This window comes from Procambarus clarkii, chromosome 53 (assembly GCF_040958095.1).
Source record: "Procambarus clarkii isolate CNS0578487 chromosome 53, FALCON_Pclarkii_2.0, whole genome shotgun sequence".
NCBI lineage: Eukaryota > Metazoa > Arthropoda > Malacostraca > Decapoda > Cambaridae > Procambarus > Procambarus clarkii.
In genome coordinates this window covers 17,711,761-17,730,501 of record NC_091202.1, presented here as the reverse complement: position 1 = coordinate 17,730,501, position 18,741 = coordinate 17,711,761, and the positions used below count along the sequence as shown (strand labels likewise).

The following is an 18,741-nucleotide window of genomic DNA, read 5'->3' as shown; positions in this document are numbered from 1 at the left end:
TCTTATCCACCACCTGCAGGTATAGGCTAATACTTCACCTCATTTCCCATTGGACAAGAAATACATTACTAGCAATCTTAAGTCATCTTTAAGTATTATAGGTTAATACCAAACTGATTAGAAATGCAGAGTCAAATATCGTGTCTCCATATTCTAACATATACCCACATAATCCCACATATTCTTACTTATTCTCACATACTCCAAAACACTAGAAGTAAAACCTGAATTATAGAATCAATTTCAGCAGACTACAGAAGCAAGACGTTCTAGTTAACTAACCCATTCAGACACAGTCAAAGACAGCCAGACAGACACAGTCAAAGACAGCCATCCAGACACAGTCAAAGACACCCAGACAGACACAGCCAAAGACACCCAGACAGACACAGCCAAAGACACCCAGACAGACACAGCCAAAGACACCCAGACAGACACAGCCAAAGACACCCAGACAGACACAGCCAAAGACAGCCACAGCCAAAGACAGCCAGACACAGTCAAAGACAGCCAGATAGACACAGCCAAAGACAGCCAGATAGACACACACAATAACTTATCCAACTCATTTACTTCTCAACAAAATTAAGCGACAGTTTAAAGAAAAGATTTTGAAAATCCAGGTAAATATGTGGATAAAAATTATACTTATCTAAGACATAACCTATTAAATGTAGACTGTCCTATAAATTATATAAACACGTTGGAGGCAGTAGATAGAAGAGAGGAATAAGAAGTGTGAGGGGTTAGAGAATAAAAATGGTAAAAATATACTTAAATATATTGAAAAAATATATTGTGTAACAGTTTTTTTTTATTATTTTCTACCACAGACGTGGCCACACATTTACAGTGCTTACCAGCATATATACATTTTCTTCTGTCCTCCATGGACAGGGTTAGAGATATGTTAAATATATAGTTCAGGGATTTATTGAACAATCAACCACAGGTGATTCGGTGCTTTTAAAATGCTAAGCTAACCTACATACGTAAATACAAATATACATAGATTTACGTATGGCCTACATAAATTGTTCGATGTGTCTTTTACATAGTGTCATTAATGTGCATTTACAAATGTGAAATGAAATTCTGATCAGCTTCCATATATACTTTATACACATACATATACATACTCATACATATACGTTCATATACATATATACATACATATATACATACATATATACATACATATATACACACATGCATTCACATACATTTGTCTCTCTTACTCTGACAGAGTGAGATAGCTGATAGAGAAACTGGTGTGCAGTTAAGCATTTAATCAATGAAGGTGATGAAGGTGCTTTTACAAGCTCAGGTTATATAGTTACATCACATACATTGTATAATTGATACATTACATGGTCAATCTTGGGTACAAGTCCAATATATCATCAAGTGTTCCAGTACTCATATAGTAATTACACAGTTCAGCATACCTGAGCCCAGGAGGGCGAAAGTCAGTCAATATGGGACATTCTACAATATAATGTTCAAGAGAGTGCATGTTTTTTCTTTCACAAAGTTGACACATTGTGTACTCGACATTTGAGTTTTGAGAAAGCTGCCAGATACGTCTATATCCCAGGCGTATTCTGGCCACTATAACATCACATTGCCGAGTTCTTGTTCTATTAGACCCATATGTGAATGTCTCCTCACGATATCTATCATAATATTTCATGCTACAACTTTCAGGTCTTTGTGAATTTGTTAGGTCGGCGAGATCTTCATTAGATATTTGTTTAAGTATTCTCTTTGTCACTGCTAATGAAACACCCATATCAGTTTCTACCACTGGTTTTCTACAGGCTGTGGAATGGACAGCATGTGTAACAGGAGTATTTGTGTAACAGTATTATGCTCTAAAGTACATGGTATTGAGATAGAGAAAGGCAAAATGCAAAGTTAGGAATTCACCTAGTTGTGTTTGCGGGGGTTGAGCTTTGCTCTTTCAGCCCGCCTCTCAACTGGGTGTGCTAGATGAAATGAATATGTGGAGAGATGTTGGACTGATAGACAAATAACAAATATACAAAAGTATACAATAGTAAATATACGAAATATATACAATAACAAAAGTTCTTCCTCTTCTATATATTAAAAGAGAACACATTATGCTCAATGTCTCGCCACGACACTTGAACGTTCTCAACTTTACCAACTAATATTAAAGCTTGATACAGTGTGGACCCCGGCAGATACTTTACACCTCGAGTGCTTTAAAGCTTGCTACATCTCCATCAGTGTCCTGGCGCTTTCTCCTGATACTTCCCTTCCATCAGTGTACATAATTGCTGCCCTTTTTTGCCTTATAAAATTATCTGAATCTGATCATCGTATCATGTTATGTGTCTCTAAGAACACGTTTACAGCTGCTTACTCTACACTTGGAACCTAGAAGCAAGTCACCTGTTTGACACTAATTCCGATCCCTGACAGACCAGACAAATTGACAGGTGGTGGGTCAGATGGGTTAAATTGACAGATGGGTTAAATTGACAGATGGGTTAACCTAGTTGCTTGTGCTGGTACTCCCTTCACCTGACCTATCTCCCATGACCTCAAGACCGGCCAGCTGACCTCTGGTTGGCCAGGCAGCTTGACACCACTTGCTGGACGTGTGTCAGCCGGCAAGTGTATCTTCTTCTTCTTGAGAATAGGTGCAGTTTGCATGAAGGGGTAACCCTCCCGATGACTGCACCAGGACAGATATAAGGAGACGCGTTGATGGTAAAGAGGAGAAGAAAGTCAAAAGCGGTAGACGTGATGGGCCGTAGAGAGAGGAGTGGCGACGAAAACAGAGGCGAACGTCAGAGGAAAACTCCCCGCACCGGGGGGCGGGGCGTCATGGTCACGGTGGCAGCTGATCCAGGCACGGCGTAGCGGTGCGCGCAAGACGGGAACTAATATTTCTCCGGAAACTTACGGTACGGAAAGCGCAAGCGGTACGCTTCCCAAACCACCCACAGGTCGGCGGGCAGCCGGCCATCAGGCTGTACCCTCGGCTGAGACATCCTATCCGGCACCCTATAAACAAACTCCTTCTTTGATGACACCCAGATGGTTGACGAGCACCACGGGATCGGAAGCACCCGGGCATCCCGATAAGGGCCCAACTCCGAACCCTCACAGGGCACGACCCCAGCAGACGGGACTAGGCAACCCCCAGACCGGGGCAAGGAAGGAGGGGGAACTGCAGGCGCGGCAGCGACCCCACCACAGGGCACAGGAGCCGAGGCTCCCTGGCGCACATCTTTCCGCAACTTCACGACGAGGTCCCGACCATCAGGGACAACCCCCCACTGCGGGGACCCAACAGCAGGAGACGCAGGAGGGGGGGCACAGGGAGCAACGTCGGAGCCCCTCACAGAACCATCATCCTCGGCGGGGGACGCCAGCTGAGCACCATACTCCCCCACCTCCTCCCAAGGCACACCACGAAGGGGGGAGACACTCCGACCCCGCCGCGAACGCTTCGAGACAGGCCGCACCACACCACGCCCAGCAGGCCCCGCCGCAGGCACAGCCTCCACCGTCATATCCACACAGGCCACACCCGCACCGTCCGAAGAGTCCACATCACCCACACTGTCTACATCATCCACGGAAACAGCCTCAGAACACCGACGCGCACGCTTCTGCAAAGGAATGGGAAGAGCAGAACTACAGGAGGCAACACACTCAGGCACGGCAGGCACCTCACCACGAAGCACCCCCTCCAAAACGGCAGAACCCGCGTCCCCGGGAGCCGGTAACACATCCACAGGCGGGGGCGGAACATGAACCTCCACCGAGACACCGTTCACTACACACAGCTCAGGCGACAGCCCGACACCCTCACACACCGGCGGAACAACCCCAGGGGCCACAGCTGGCACTAGACGTGTCGCACAGGCCGGAGAGCTCTCCTCAACAGGCGGAGCAGCAGACAGGCAGGCAGGCGCCTCAGGCACAGCACCTACACCGCCCGAACGCAACAGGGGCGGAAAATCCTCCGCACGAAGAACATGCACACGACCAGTCGCTCCCACGTCGCACGCAGCAGCCAGATGACCCTCGTGACCACACCGATAACAGGTGAGCGGTTGACCCCGGTACAGGCAGCGGAGCGTGTATCCCAACACGGACATCGACGACGGTACACTACCCTTCAGCGACATCGTCAGGGTGCGGGAGCCGTCAAGCATACCAACACAGTGCCCGGCAACGACCTTGTTCCAACGAACACTCAACACTGTCCCAAACCGTTCGAAACAGGAGGTTAAAAAGTCGTCCTGAAATTCGAAGGGGGCACCATGCACCGTCACAGACGTCAAGGTGACACTAAGATTCACTACCTTAACTGAGCCAGCTGAATCAGGGAGAGGGTAAACACGCCCCTCACACCGCTCGAGAAACCCCTGAAAGGCAGCCTGGAGGCGGAACTTTACCACAGCACGGTGGCCCTGAAGCAGCTGGATGCCCACCAGGTCAGACAGCTGCACATGCAGCACGTCTACTAGGGCGACACCAACCAATGGATGGTCCACCGGCACCGTAAACGCCAGACCATCTGACAGCGTCCTCTGCAATGGAGGGCGAAACGTCCCCATGGCGAAGCAAACGTCACCCCGTCAGTGGCAAACCACCACCAGCAGGGCAAACAAGCGATCACCCAACGTAAACACTAGCCAGTGCGGAGAGACCTCAGGAACGTCCGACCCGGCCGGCGGTCACCACGCAACTCCCAAGTGTATCTACACATACACCCAGTACACAGGAAAACTGTACCCCAGGAAAACTGTACCCCAGGAAAACTGTACCCCAGGAGGACTATACCCCACAACTACGATTCTTAGGACGCTTAGCGACCCCACTCGCCACCCCGGATAAACCCAGCCTACACTTACACTAGTTGTGATTAATTACCGGACATCATAATATGGCCTCAATGGAAACTGAAGGAAATTGTTACGTACCTTAAAAATTGGTGGATTTGTGTCCCGCGATGACCTGTTGCCTGAAAAAAAAATACGATTTTTATTTTTTTTTATTTTTACACCTTTTTATACATTAGGGTCCTCATATTCCACATGAATAATCATATTTTAATCCAGATATATAAGCAGCGCCGGTAAATGTGACGCTTGAGCATCGAGATGTTACTTACTTTTGCCTGAAGGATGAGGTCGCTGGAGCTCCTCGTCTAACAAGGCGAGGCAGGACCAGTGATTGAACACAACACTGCTAGCAACACACACACACACACAGACCGAGGAAGACGACCTAATATTTCAACACAAGACAATAAACACTGCACTAAAGATAAGAGCGACCGACACGTACGTTGTTTTGGAACAGCAGTTACGGTCTGCCTTCCTCTAATGTTTCCTGTAGAACACTAAACTATCCCGAGTCGACACTTCGTCGGGGACAGCGGTAGCGGCCTTATCTACCCTGGTGTTTGGACATTGTTTGACAACAATCGCATAGTTCAGGTTCCTGCAGCCTTTAAAGCATTATAATTGTTCTGTATACAACCAGGAATTAACATTACAACAGACAGTTAAATCACTTCGACTAAATACTTGTTTTTAGTTTCCATCAGAAATGGTGATATTTTTTCAAATTAGATTTTCTTATTTCCGTCACTCCGCTCCACTCCACATATGTTATGACTATAACTACCCATCCTCAGGCTGAGCTGTTTCAAGCGGCAGCCCTCCCCAGAAATGCAGCAATTAACACTTATGTACAGTGTACACAAAATTTACGTGTTCTTCAATATAAATAATATATATATATTAGAGCTAGCGGTATAGTTACGTTGTGTTCAGGTTCTATGGGAAATTATATACCTGAAGCATTTACAGCTGCGATTCGAATACAGGACGTTAGCAAAGCGCTGTTCGAAAAATGTTCGAACTTCATCTCTTGTGAGTCGGGTGTAAAGTCCTAACGTTCATAAACATAGGTTTGACGACTAGATTAATGAGTATTTGGCCTTTGTTTATGAGGCCGGGCTGTGACTTGACCCGCAGAAGAAAAGGGATCAGTTCTTCGTTTCAGAGTGAGAGTAAACTCGTTCAAAAACTCATTCGAAGCCAGGTGATGTTTCATCACAGTTTTGCCTTAAAACCAGCCCGTCCTCGCATACAAAGATCCAAGCATGTTAATCCACCCGCCAAACCCCCTGTTTATGAATGAAAAGCGGTTTACACACGACACACAACTGTTAACGTCCGAACTCTTCAGGAACTAGAGCTTCGCTGACGTCTTCTGTTCGAACCACAATTCTATAAACAGCCCATCCTCCAAAGACCCAAAAGTTATTCCATCCACCCGCCAACCCTCTTTTTATGAATGAAAAACGGTTTACACACGACTCGCAACTAATTTCGTTCGAACACTTCCGGAACAAGTGCTTCACTGACGAATTTTGCTCTAATCACAATGCTATAAATCCAGCCCGTCCTCCAAACAAAGACCCAAAAGTTATTCCATCCACCCGCCAACCCTCTTTTTATGAATGAAAAGCGGTTTACACACGACTTACAACTGCTGACGTTCCAACATATCCGGAACAAGTGCTTCACTGACGAATTTTGTTCGAATCACAACGCTGTAAATGCTTCACCCACGTACTACAAATACAAATAATCGCCAACAGAACCTAAACACCTAACCTATCCTATGCCTATATATACACAATATACTAATATATTATAATATTAATTAATACTTGAGAAAATTCCCGTTTTGAATGAACAGCATGTTAAAATTTATGAATGCGTCTGTGGGGTTGACTGCTGAATGCAATGGACTTGCGTCGAGGATGGGTTGTATAAATGCTTCACCCACGTACTGCTAATACAAATAATCGCCAACATAACCTAAACACCTAACCAATGCCTAAATATGCACAATACGCTTATATATTATGATATTAATATATATCTAAGAAAATTTCTGTTTTGAATGAACAACAAATTAAGATTGATGAATGCGTCTGTGGTATCGACCGCTGGATGTAATGGACTTTAGTCGACGACGGGTTGCTATAAAGGATAAGAAAAGTGGTGAAGAGTGGAGAATGTGGTGAAGGGTATGGAAGATTCCTACCACCCACAACCCTTCCCCTGCTCCACCCAGAGTTCCCTCCACCCACAACCCTCCCCCTGCTCCACCCAGAGTTCCCTCCACCCACAACCCTCCCCCTGCTCCACCCGGAGTTCCCTCCACCCACAACCCTCCCCCTGCTCCACCCAGAGTTCCCTCCACCCACAACCCTCCCCCTGCTCCACCCAGAGATCCCTCCACCCACAACCCTCCCCCCTGCATCACCCAGAGTTCCCGCCACCCACAACCCTCCCCCTGCACCACCCAGAGTTCCCTTCCTCCCCAGAGGAAGGGGTGGTGGTGAAGGTTTGGGAGAGTTTTGAACGGCAGGGAAGGTGGTGAAGGGTATAGAAGATGGTGAAAGGTTGATTAGATGGTGCAAAGCAGGAAAGGTAGGAAGGATAGGGAAGATTGTGAAGGGAAAGTGTTGTGAAGATTAGGGAAGGTAGTGCAGGGAAGGGAACCTAGTGAGGGTAGAGAACGTAGTGAGGGTAGAGAGGGTAGTGAAAGGTTGATTAGGTGGTGCAAGGTAGGGAAGGTAATAAGGATAGTGAAGATGGTGATGGGTAGGGAAGTTAATGAAGTGTAGGGGAGGTTGTGAAGGGTAGGGAAGGTGGTGAAGGGGTGATTAGGTGTGAAGGGTAAGGAAGGTGGTGAATGGTTGGAAAGGTGGTGAATAGTTGGGAAGGTGGTTTAGGGCTGGGAAGGTCGTGAAGGGTGGAGAAGATTGTGAAGGGTTGGGAAGGTGGTGAATGGTAGGGAACGTATTGAAGGTAGGGAAGGGAAGGTTGCGAAGGACGGAAGGTTGTGAAGGATAGGGAAGGTTGTGAAGGATATGGAAGGTTGTGAAGGATAGGGAAGGTTGTGAAGGATAGGGAAGGTTGTGAAGGATAGGAAAGTTGGTGAAGGTTATGGAAAGTAGTGAGGGGAGGGAAGTGATGCAGTGTAGGGAAGGTGATGGAAGGTTGGGAAGATGGTGAAGGGTATGGAAGGTGGTGAAGGGTAGGGAAGGTTTTGAAGGATAGGGAAGGTTGTAGCGGGTAGGGAAGGTGGTGAAGGGTAGGGAAGAAGTTGAAGTGAGGGAAAGATGGTGGAGGGAAAGGAATGTAGTGAGAGTAGGGAAGAGAGTGAAGGGTAGGGAAGGTGGTGAAGGGTAGGGAAGGTGGTGAAGGGTAGGGAAGGTGGTGAAGGATATGGAAGGTTGTGAAGGATAGGGAAGGTTGTGAAGGATAGGGAAGGTTGTGAAGGATAGGGAAGGTTGTGAAGGATAGGAAAGTTGGTGAAGGTTATGGAAAGTAGTGAGGGGAGGGAAGTGATGCAGTGTAGGGAAGGTGATGGAAGGTTGGGAAGATGGTGAAGGGTATGGAAGGTGGTGAAGGGTAGGGAAGGTTTTGAAGGATAGGGAAGGTTGTAACGGGTAGGGAAGGTGGTGAAGGGTAGGGAAGGTTTTGAAGGATAGGGAAGGTTGTAACGGGTAGGGAAGGTGGTGAAGGGTAGGGAAGAAGTTGAAGTGAGGGAAAGATGGTGGAGGGAAAGGAATGTAGTGAGAGTAGGGAAGAAAGTGAAGGGTAGGGAAGAGAGTGAAGGGTAGGGAAGGTGGTGAAGGGTAGGGAAGGTGGTGAAGGGTAGGGAAGGTGGTGAAGGGTAGGGAAGGTGGTGAAGGGTAGGGAAGGTGGTGAAGGGTAGGGAAGGTGGTGAAGGGTAGGGACAGACAAGATGTAATCAGACAAAGACAAAGTTACACAATTAAGGAAGGTAATAATTTAGGAAATAATTTCCCCTCTAAATGTTAAGTGGATTGTTTAAATGATCAATAATTTGTAAACATTTGATATTAAATTAAATTCCTCCGAGTATTCGTGTTCCGTACACAATAATACACATTCAGTAAGAGCGTAGCAGAGCGCCGCCACATTCTCAGGTCGGGGCGGCGTCAGCTGACTCCCTCACCACCAGAGACAATTGAAGAACTGCAGTTGTTCCAGTTAGGTCTCACTAATATATTAGTTGATAAAAAAAATTATCATATTTTAATAATTCAACAAATTAATTCTCTTAATTAATTCGATTTATAAATAATCATAATTTAGAGGCCTCAGTTTATAAACAATGTAATTCTCCCTGTGACCCAGAGTCGGGTAGGAAGAGAGGTTCTCGACGTCATTACCGGCTTATATACCACAGGTCGGCAGAGCTGGCGCGTTGGTTCCTAACGCAAATTCCCTTCATATGGCTGCGAAAATCTGCATAGCTTCGAGCTGCTCAGTTGTGGCTGTTCTCCGCCTCACAGTAGACAAGTTACCTAACAACCTGACCTGTGATTTGGCCATTTCAATGTGTGTGAGTTTTGTCAGGGAGCGAGTGTGATCACGGAGGGTCAGAACACCAACACTTAATGTGAGAGACGAGGCTTTCGTTGATTTAATTTGGAACTAACCACTAAATATGCACGTGATCGTTATATACTGATACATTGAATAAATTATTGAAGAACTAATGCAGAATGTTACGGCAGGAGTTGTTAGTTGGGGCTTAACTACGGGTCGCCGTGATCAGCCCAACCTGTCCACTTAAAAATAACGTCACTTTATGCTCGTATGCACTCTATGGCCAAAAATGGACGTAATTTGAATTGAAATCGGAACACAAGTTTTTTTTTTTATTTATAAAAGAAAATTACAAAATACAAACATAAAAACCACATACAAGAAAACATGAGTACATACATGATACACAATACAGGATACAGGAACAACAGGCAAAGAACCCAAACACAAGAATAATCAAAGAGAAATATACGTGATACAAAGCATATAACAAACCCCAACACGGGCACATAAGACAAGCTAAAAGCATTACAGGACACAAGGCATTAATAACAGAAAACAGAACCACACAAGGAACCGTAAGTACAAAAAACAAACAAAAGGCACAAAAAACATGCCAACGACCAAAAGGCCGTAAGAACACAAGTACAAAATATATACCACCACCACACTAAACACACCACTACAGCAGCACAATAGCACAACCAGCCAAGCACACTACACACAAAGCTGGAAGTTTAAAACCACACCCAACCACACAGAACATATACAGAAAGACACAAGCATACGCAAACCCCACACAAGCAACCCAAAAGCAGAAAAAAACGGAACACGCAGGAACCGGAAAACGAAACCCCACCGACCCAGACACACACATGCATCCCCACCCCACACTCACGCACCCAGGCGCAAGCAACCCCACAACACACAACAGTCAACAAAGAGGATATTTCTCAGGAAACTTCCACGACGGATACTTCCGCTTATAAGCCTCCCATATTAAGTACTCCAGTTCGGTAGGTAAACGGCCCTCACGACACCGCAGGTACTCCATATACTCGGGAAGCAGCACATCCGGCGAATCGGGTCACGCCCAACCACGGTACACCGAAGACGAAGAACTCGACTTGGGAAGCAGGAACACCGCCGCCGAGGAAGTAGGAGACACCGGAATAGCGAGCGGAGGCTGCCGAGGTGGCAACACTGCCCCCGACAAAGCAGGAGACACAGAAGAAATGGCTGGAGACGTGTGGGACGGCAGAACCGCCGCCGACGAAACGGGGGACGGGGGAGGGGGCACGGAACCCTCAGAGCGCGCAGCTTTCTTCAATACCATCACCAGGTCACCACGTCTACTCTCAACGCCGCAAGGGGGAACCACCCCCAACGGGGAACCTTAACCATCCGACGCAGGCGACGCACCCGAAGAAAGAGGTACCGGCCCCACACCGGCCCCCACCCCAACAGCATGAGCTACACCAGGGCCCACACCATACACAGGACCCACACCAGCACCAGATGCACCATCCTCGCACTCTACAGAGGAACAGCTCTCAGAAGAAACATCGACACTCGCCGCATCCTCACATTCCTCTGCCCACCAACGAGGAGGTGAAGCACCCGCATCCATACGTGAATGCTTGGGGACAGGCCGTTGATCATCGGAGCTGTCACCCCCTGCAGGAGGCACCCGAGAAGAGCCAGCGGTAGACTGCCCCCCAACCGGGGTAGCACGACCCCGCAGAATGTCAGCCTCAACAACACAGGGGACGAGATCGCCACCCACAGATGAGACAGGAGAAGGAACAGGCGCGGCCGCAGGAGAGGAAGGGTCCAACACAGGTGAGGGTGCCGGCAGAGACGTCGAAGGCAACAGAGGTGCAGAAGCCGGTGGAAGCGACGAGACAGACTGCGGGGGCTGAGCCGCACACACCACCACCTCGTCGTGTACACCACCGTCCACACACGCCGGGCCAACAGCCACCACTGGGGCGGCAGGATAACCTCCCCACCCACTCCATCACGAGGCGGCAGGTCCTGCGCCACCAACGGGAGAAAATCCTCATTCCGGAACAAATTAATAGATGCAGCCGCGACCCCAGTGCAATCAGCTGTCAGTTGCCCCTTAATGCCACAAAGAAAACATTGTCGAGGCTGTCCCGCGTAGAACGCCCGCATAGTGTAGCCCATCAAGGTCACCGCGGAGGGAACAGGAGACTTGAGCTGCAGGCCGAGAGTCCGGGTCCCACACGAGACACCACGCCATCTGCCGGCAGAGACGGAGTTCATCTGGATGGAAACGACAGTCCCAAACTGGCCAAAATACCGTCGAAACAAAGACTCCGTGAATTCAAACGGCACACCATGCAGGGCCACATACGTCACCGAGCAACACTGGTCAGAGATAGTGACGGTACCACCGTCCCCAGGGAGAGGAAGAGAGCGCCCATCGTAATGGGCCACAAAGTCTCTATAGACAGCAGCAGAATTAAATTTAACAAGTGCCCGATGGGTGAACAACAGTTGGAGCCCGTGCACATCGGCAACATGCACACGCAGCATATCCAACAGGACAATCTCAAGGGCTAGGTAAGACGCACGTCCAGAAAACTCCAGACCCACGGTCTTAGAGCGGCGAATAGGGGGGAGGGGGTCCCTATGGCACCGACGCAACAACAACACCCTTCCACATGGAATGACTGGGGAGCGCTTGGCGACCACGTTTAGACCCCCTGGCGGTCAGGCTAGCTGGAACACAAAAGTGATGTATTGTCCCGTTTTTTGTTTGAATGCTCTGTCTTACTCGGTAAGGTTAGCAGAGGAAACTTTCAATTAACGTTTTCATGACGTTTTGAAAATTTAGCTAAATTTCCAGCCCACGTAACCTACCAGAGGACCCTTAACTTACTGTTTTGGAAAAAAATCCTCAATTTATTTTTATTTTTTCATTTTCAAATTACGTCCATTTTCGGCCATATGGGCAAACGGCCAAATTCAGACGTAGGTTGGGCAGTAAGAGAGCAGGTTGGTGGCGCTTGTTCTGACCTACGGATTCCCTCAGCCAATTAAAACTTAATACCTTGTTACTAACGACAGTTTAGATAATTCAGTGCCTATTAACAAATAAACAAATTAGAGGGCACTGAATTATTTTAATTTTATCAATAAATAATTAACCCCCCCCCCAACTGTGGGGTTTTGTGCAACACATTGCCATTAGTTACAGTCCATTAGTGATTTAAGACAGAATAATTACCCCACCCACATAACCCCCACAGAACGACTATTAAGGAATCAACGTTATTCGCTACAGCGGAATTTTCATTGATGAATAATAACAATGGTATTTGATATAGTAATCACACTAACTTGATGTTTCAATGAGTATATTGACACGTGAGTGCTTCGGAACACCCACGCATAGGTTCGAGTCCTCAGGAACACCCACGCATAGGTTCGAGTCCTCATCACGGCTCTTATGGATTTTATCACTTGAAATAATGTAATTAAACAACGTATGTGCAGCAAGTGACTGAACATATTCATGAGATTACTTTCAAAATCCGCACACAAGTTTACTAACAATAAAATCTAAAGAAAAGGTGAACAGAGAGGAACAACCATGGAAATTTGCAGTTGCAATTTGGTGTCAATGAGACCATTGCTAATGTGAGAGGCAATGACGAATAAATATGCTAACAAACTGTTCAATTGTTGCCTCATAATATAGTGGCAGTAATTGGCAACAAGATTTGTTTTTTCATCTGGTCTGTATTCACCTAGTTGTACTCACCTAGTTGTGCATGCGGGGGATGAGCTCTGCTCTTTCGGCAGCCTCTTTAAACTGTCAATCGATCAGCTGTTACTACTATTTTTATCAAACACACACACACACACACAAGAAGCTGTCCGTAACAACTTTATCTCCCAGGAACCAATTTACTGCTAGGTAACAGGCGCATCAGGGTGAAAGAAACTGTCTATTTTCTTTCTCGCCGACGTCGGGACTCAAACCCCGGTGCACAGGATTACGTGCCCAGCGTGCTCTCTACTCAGCCACCAGCGTCCACTCTGTAATGGGGAAGGAAATTATCAGAAGAAAACGCAAAGCCCCCACGACTATATAGCACTTGGAAGGGGTCAGGATAAGGTTCAGGGATGTAGGGATGGGACGGGGGAAAGGAATGGTGCCCAACCACTTGGACGGTAGGGGAGTGAACGCTGACCTACATAACGCGAGACCGTCGCTCTACCATCCACTCTCAAGTGGTTGGGCATTCTGTGGTGGGGCCTCAGATTGGCAAGGATCCAGTGGAGTCTCAAAGGGTTCAGTCTTTGGCCTGCACTGTTTCTGATATATGTAAATGATCTCCCGAAAGATATAGAATCGTTCCTCACATTGTTTGCTAATGATGCAAAAATTATGAGGATAAATGACGGAGGAAGATAGTACGAGGCTACATGATGACCAACTGATGATGACCAATCAGACAAACTGAATGAATGGTCCAACAAATGGCTACTAAAGTTCAACCCGAGAAAATGTAAGGTTACGAAACTAGGCAGTGAGGAAAGATCTAGGAGTTGATATAACACCAAACCTGTTTCCTGAAGCCCACATAAAAATCCGCACACAGAGTAGATGCTAGTGGCTGAGTGGAGAGCACGCTGTAAACGTAATCTTGTTGACCGGGGTTCGATCCACCTCACGACAGTGGAAGACAGAAGAGTAAGCGGAGACATGATCACTACCTACAAAATTCTCAGAGGAATTGACAGGGTAGATAAAGATAAACTGTTTAACACAGATGGAACATGAACAAGGGGACACAGGTGAAACTGAGTACCCAAATGAGTCACAGGGACGTTAGAAAGAACTTTTCAGTGTCAGAGTTGTTAACAAATGGAATGCATTAGGCAGTGATGTGGTGGAGGCTGACTCCATACAGTTTCATATGTAGATAAGATAGAGCCCAGTAGGCTCGGGATTATGTAAATCAGTTGATTGACAGTTGAGAGGCAGAACCAAAGAGCCAGAGCTCAACCCCCGCAAGTACAACTAGGTGAGTACACACACACACACAGCGTGTCCCAATAACATTCACTTTGGCCAAACGAAACCATCGAGAACACTTTTCATCATGACACAGTACCTCGGCAGCCGTCACCGCTGCTCCCACAATTGTCAATCACTCGTGCTTCTTCCTCGCTGTGTGCCCAACCATTTGGGCTAGACGGTATAGAGACGGTCTCCTTCCATGCAGATCGACGTTCAATCCCCGACCCTCCAAGTGGTTGGGCACCATTCCATCCTTCAGTCCCATCCCAAATTCTTATCCTGATTCCTTTCAATGCTATACTGTCTTAATTACTTGGCACTTTCTCCTGATGGTTCTCTATCCTGAGATCGTGGATCAGAGGGTGGTTCCCAGGGTTGTGGCATCATGTCGTGGCTCAGAGGGTTGTTCCCAGGGTTGTGGCATCATGTCGTGGCTCAGAGGGTTGTTCCTAGGGTTGTGGCATCATGTCGTGGCTCAGAGGGTTGTTCCCAGGGTTGTGGCATGTCGTGGCTCAGGGGGTTGTGGGAGCGGTGAGAGCCAATTTGTGCTGCACACCGATGCAGTCACAGTCCCGAGGACGGGCCACACGTCGAGGCCAGGCATTAATAAACAAAAATATTAAGATAGCCAAAGAAATTGGCAGAATTTCCCAACGACTCCAGATTGCAATAGGCTGCGCTGCAGGCACCTCTCCGACCTGCACCAGGAAGTCCTTCAGACCCCTCACCAGCCGGAGAGTCTGCTGGTGCCGCAGGAATGTGCCCACGAAGGGCACACTATCCCAGAAAGGCTCCAGCTCCACGTCACCGTCGAGCAGCGATTCATCACAGCCAATCCCAGGTGGGAGGAGGTGGAGGAAGATCGCCAGCTGCCTCAGCAGGTAAAGGAGGCTATATTAGTTCTTGTGCCACTCAAGAACCTGTAGCCGAAGGAGATGAAGGTGGGTATGTCTCTCCGCTTCCTGGCTTGTCATCCACACTTGCACCATCCCTACCATCACCAACCCAGTCATCAACATCAATAAATTAATAAACTTATTCATTTTCTAATTCATTTTGAATCAGAAACTTTTGAATAAATAAATTAATACACCAAAATATAGAAATAATTCTATATACCATGAAGGGTAAACATATGCAAATAAAGTCAATATCACAGATGGATAAAATATAGCTAGGTTTTCAGTGTTTCAGAGTTGGGCTGGAAGTGTTGATGCATGGCACAAGTGCTTTGTGAAACTTGGACATGACCACCACCTACAAAGTCAAGGAAGATTCGTATTACTGCAGTGTAAAATAGCTTTAATGATAAGGATGTCCGTATCACTATCTATCTATCCATGTCTGAGGGGCAGTCTCCTGGGACTTAGGAAAGAGACATGGACAAAGTCGACCTATTGGGCCTATGGTGAAGAGCAGGTGAAGGGTAGGGAAGGTGGTGAAGGGTAGAGAAGGTAGTGAAGTGTAGAGAAGGTGGTGAAGGGTAGGGAGGGTGGTGAAGGGCAGGGAAGGTCGTGAATGGGAGGGAAGCTGATGAAGGGTACGGATGGTTGTGAAAGTTAGGGAACGTATTGAATGGTAGGGAAGATTGTGAATGGTAAGGAAGGTGTGAAGGGTAGGGAATGTGGTGAAGGGTAGGGAAGTTTCTGAAATATAGGGAAGGTGGTGAAGGATTGGGAACGTGGTGAAGGGTTGCTTAGGTGTTGAAGGGTAGGAAAGGTTCTGAAAGATAGGAAAGGTGGTGAAGAATTGGGAACGTGGTGAAGGGTTGCTTAGGTGTTGAAGGGTAGGGAATATTGTGAAGCGTTGTGAAGTTGGCGAAGAGTAGGGAATGTGGTCAAGGGTTGACTAGGTAGTGAAGGGTAGGGATCGTACTGATTGCAGGGAAGGTAGAGAGGGCAGGTGAATATGGTAAATGGTAGGGAATATGGTGAAGAGAAGAGATGGTGGGGAAGGGTAGGGAAGGTGGTGAAGGGAAAAGGAAGGTTGTGAAGGGTAGGCAAAGTGGTGAAGGTTAGGGAAGATAGCGAAGGGTAAGGAAGGTGATGAAGGGTAGGGAAGGTGATGAAGGGTAGGGAAGGTGGTGAAGGGTTGGGAAAATGATAAAGGGTTGGTAAGGTGGTGAAGGGTAGGGAAGGTGGTGAAAGGTAAAGAAGGTTCTTAAGGGTGGGGAAGGTGGTGATGGGTATGGAAGATTGTGGGGGGTCGAGTAGGTTGTGAAGGTAAGGGGAGGCGGTGAAGAGTAGGGAAAGTGGTGAAGGGTAGGGAATATGAAGAAGGGTTGATAATTTGATGAAGGGTAGGAAAGGTGGTGAAGTGTAGGGAAGGTGGTGAAGGGTGTGGAAGATAGTGAAGGGTAGATAAGGTGGTGAAGGGTAGGGAAGATTGTGAAGGGTAGGGAAGGTGGTGAAGGGTAAAGAAGATTGTGAAGGGTAGGGTAAGTGGTGACGGGTAGGGTGGTGATAGGAAGAGAAGATGATGAGATGTAGGGTAGTTAGTGAAGGTTGTGAAGGGAAGGGAATTGAAGTTGATGAAAGGTAGGGAAGGTGAAGAAGTGTTCGGAACGTGGAGATGGGTTGGAAAAATGGTGAAGAGTAGGGATAGTGGTAAAGGGTAGGGAAGGTCGTGAAGGGAAGGTTGTGAAGGAAAGGGAAGATGGTTAAGAGTAGGAAAGGTGGTGAAGGGTTGGGAAGTTGACGGAGGATAGCGAAAGTGAAGAAGGGTTGGGAAGGTTGTGAAGGGAAGGGAAGGTGGTGAAGGGAATGGAAGGTGGTGAAGGGTTTTGACGGTGGTGAAGAGCAGGGAAGGTATTGAGGAGTAGGGAAGGTGGTGAAGGGTTAGCAAGGTGGTGAAGGATCGATAAGATGGAGTAAGGTAAGGAAAGAGGTGAAGGGTAGGGAAATTGATGAAGGGATGTGAAGGTGGCGAAGGGTAGGGAAGGTGGTGAAGGGTAAGAAAGGTTGTGAAGGGAAGGTTATGAAGTGTTGAGATGGCAGTTAGGGTTTATTAGGTGGTGAAGGGGTAGGGACGAGGGAAGGGTAGGGAAGGTGTGGACGGGAAGGGATGGTGGTGAAGGGTTAGAAAGGTTGTGAATTGTTGGAAAGGACGTGATGGGTAGGAAAGTTGGTGAAGGTTAGGGAAAATAGTGAGGGTTGGGAAGGTGGTGAAAGGTGGGGAAGGTTATGAAAGATAGGGAAAAAGGTGAAGGGTAGGCAAGGTGGTAAACGGAAGGCAAGATTGTGAACGGTAGGTAAGATGGTGAAGGGAAGGGAAGATGGTGAAGGGTAGGGAAGGGGTGTGAAGGGTAGGAAAGGTTGTTAAGAGTAATGGAAGGGGTGAAAGTTGATTACGTGGCAAAGGGTAGGGAAGGGAGTGAAAGGTAGGGAAGGTGTTGAAGGATAAGAAGAGTGGTGAAGAGTGAAAAAGGCGGTGAAGGGTAGGGATGATTCCTACCACCCACAACCCTCCTCCTCCACCACCCAAAGTTCCTTCCACCCACAACCCTCCCCCAGCACCACCCAAAGTTCCCTCCACCCAGAACCCTCCCCCAGCACCACCCAAAGTTCCCTCCACCCAGAACCCTCCCCCAGCACCACCCAGAGTTCCCTCCACCCACAACCCTTCCCCAGCACCACCCAGAGTTCCCTCCACCCACAACCCTCCCCCAGCACCACCCAGAGTTCCCTCCACCCACAACCCTCCCCCAGCACCACCCAGAGTTCCCTCCACCCACAACCCTCCCCCAGCACCACCCAGAGTTCCCTCCCCCAGCACCACCCAGAGTTCCCTCCACCCACAACCCTCCCCCAGCACCACCCAGAGTTCCCTCCACCCACAACCCTCCCCCAGCATCACCCAGAGTTCCCTCCACCCACAACCCTCCCCCAGCACCACCCAGAGTTCCCTCCACCCACAACCCTCCCCCAGCACCGCCCAGAGTTCCCTCCACCCACAACCCTCCCCCTGTACCACCCAGAGTTCCCTCCCCCAGCACCACCCAGAGTTCCCTCCCCCAGCACCAGAGTTCCCTCCACCCACAACCCTCCCCCAGCACCACCCTGAGTTCCCTCCACCCACAACCCTCCCCCAGCACCACCCAGAGTTCCCTCCACCCACAACCCTCCCCCAGCACCACCCAGAGTTCCATTCGCCCACAACTCTCCCCCAGCACCACCCAGAGTTCCATTCACCCACAACTCTCCCCCAGCACCACCCAGAGTTCCCTCCCCCAGCACCACCCAGAGT

General features: G+C 48.1%; 1 long non-coding RNA gene across 2 annotated transcripts in view; it reads right to left on the bottom strand.

The window, feature by feature from the left end:
• Positions 1–18,741, bottom strand: part of LOC138352347 (uncharacterized) — a 237,992-nt gene that overhangs the window by 207,225 nt on the left and 12,026 nt on the right. For both annotated transcript variants that reach the window (XR_011222766.1, XR_011222767.1), the window contains exon 3: positions 4,971–5,011. This is a non-coding gene — a long non-coding RNA (uncharacterized lncRNA). The remainder of the gene's footprint in view (positions 1–4,970; positions 5,012–18,741) is intronic.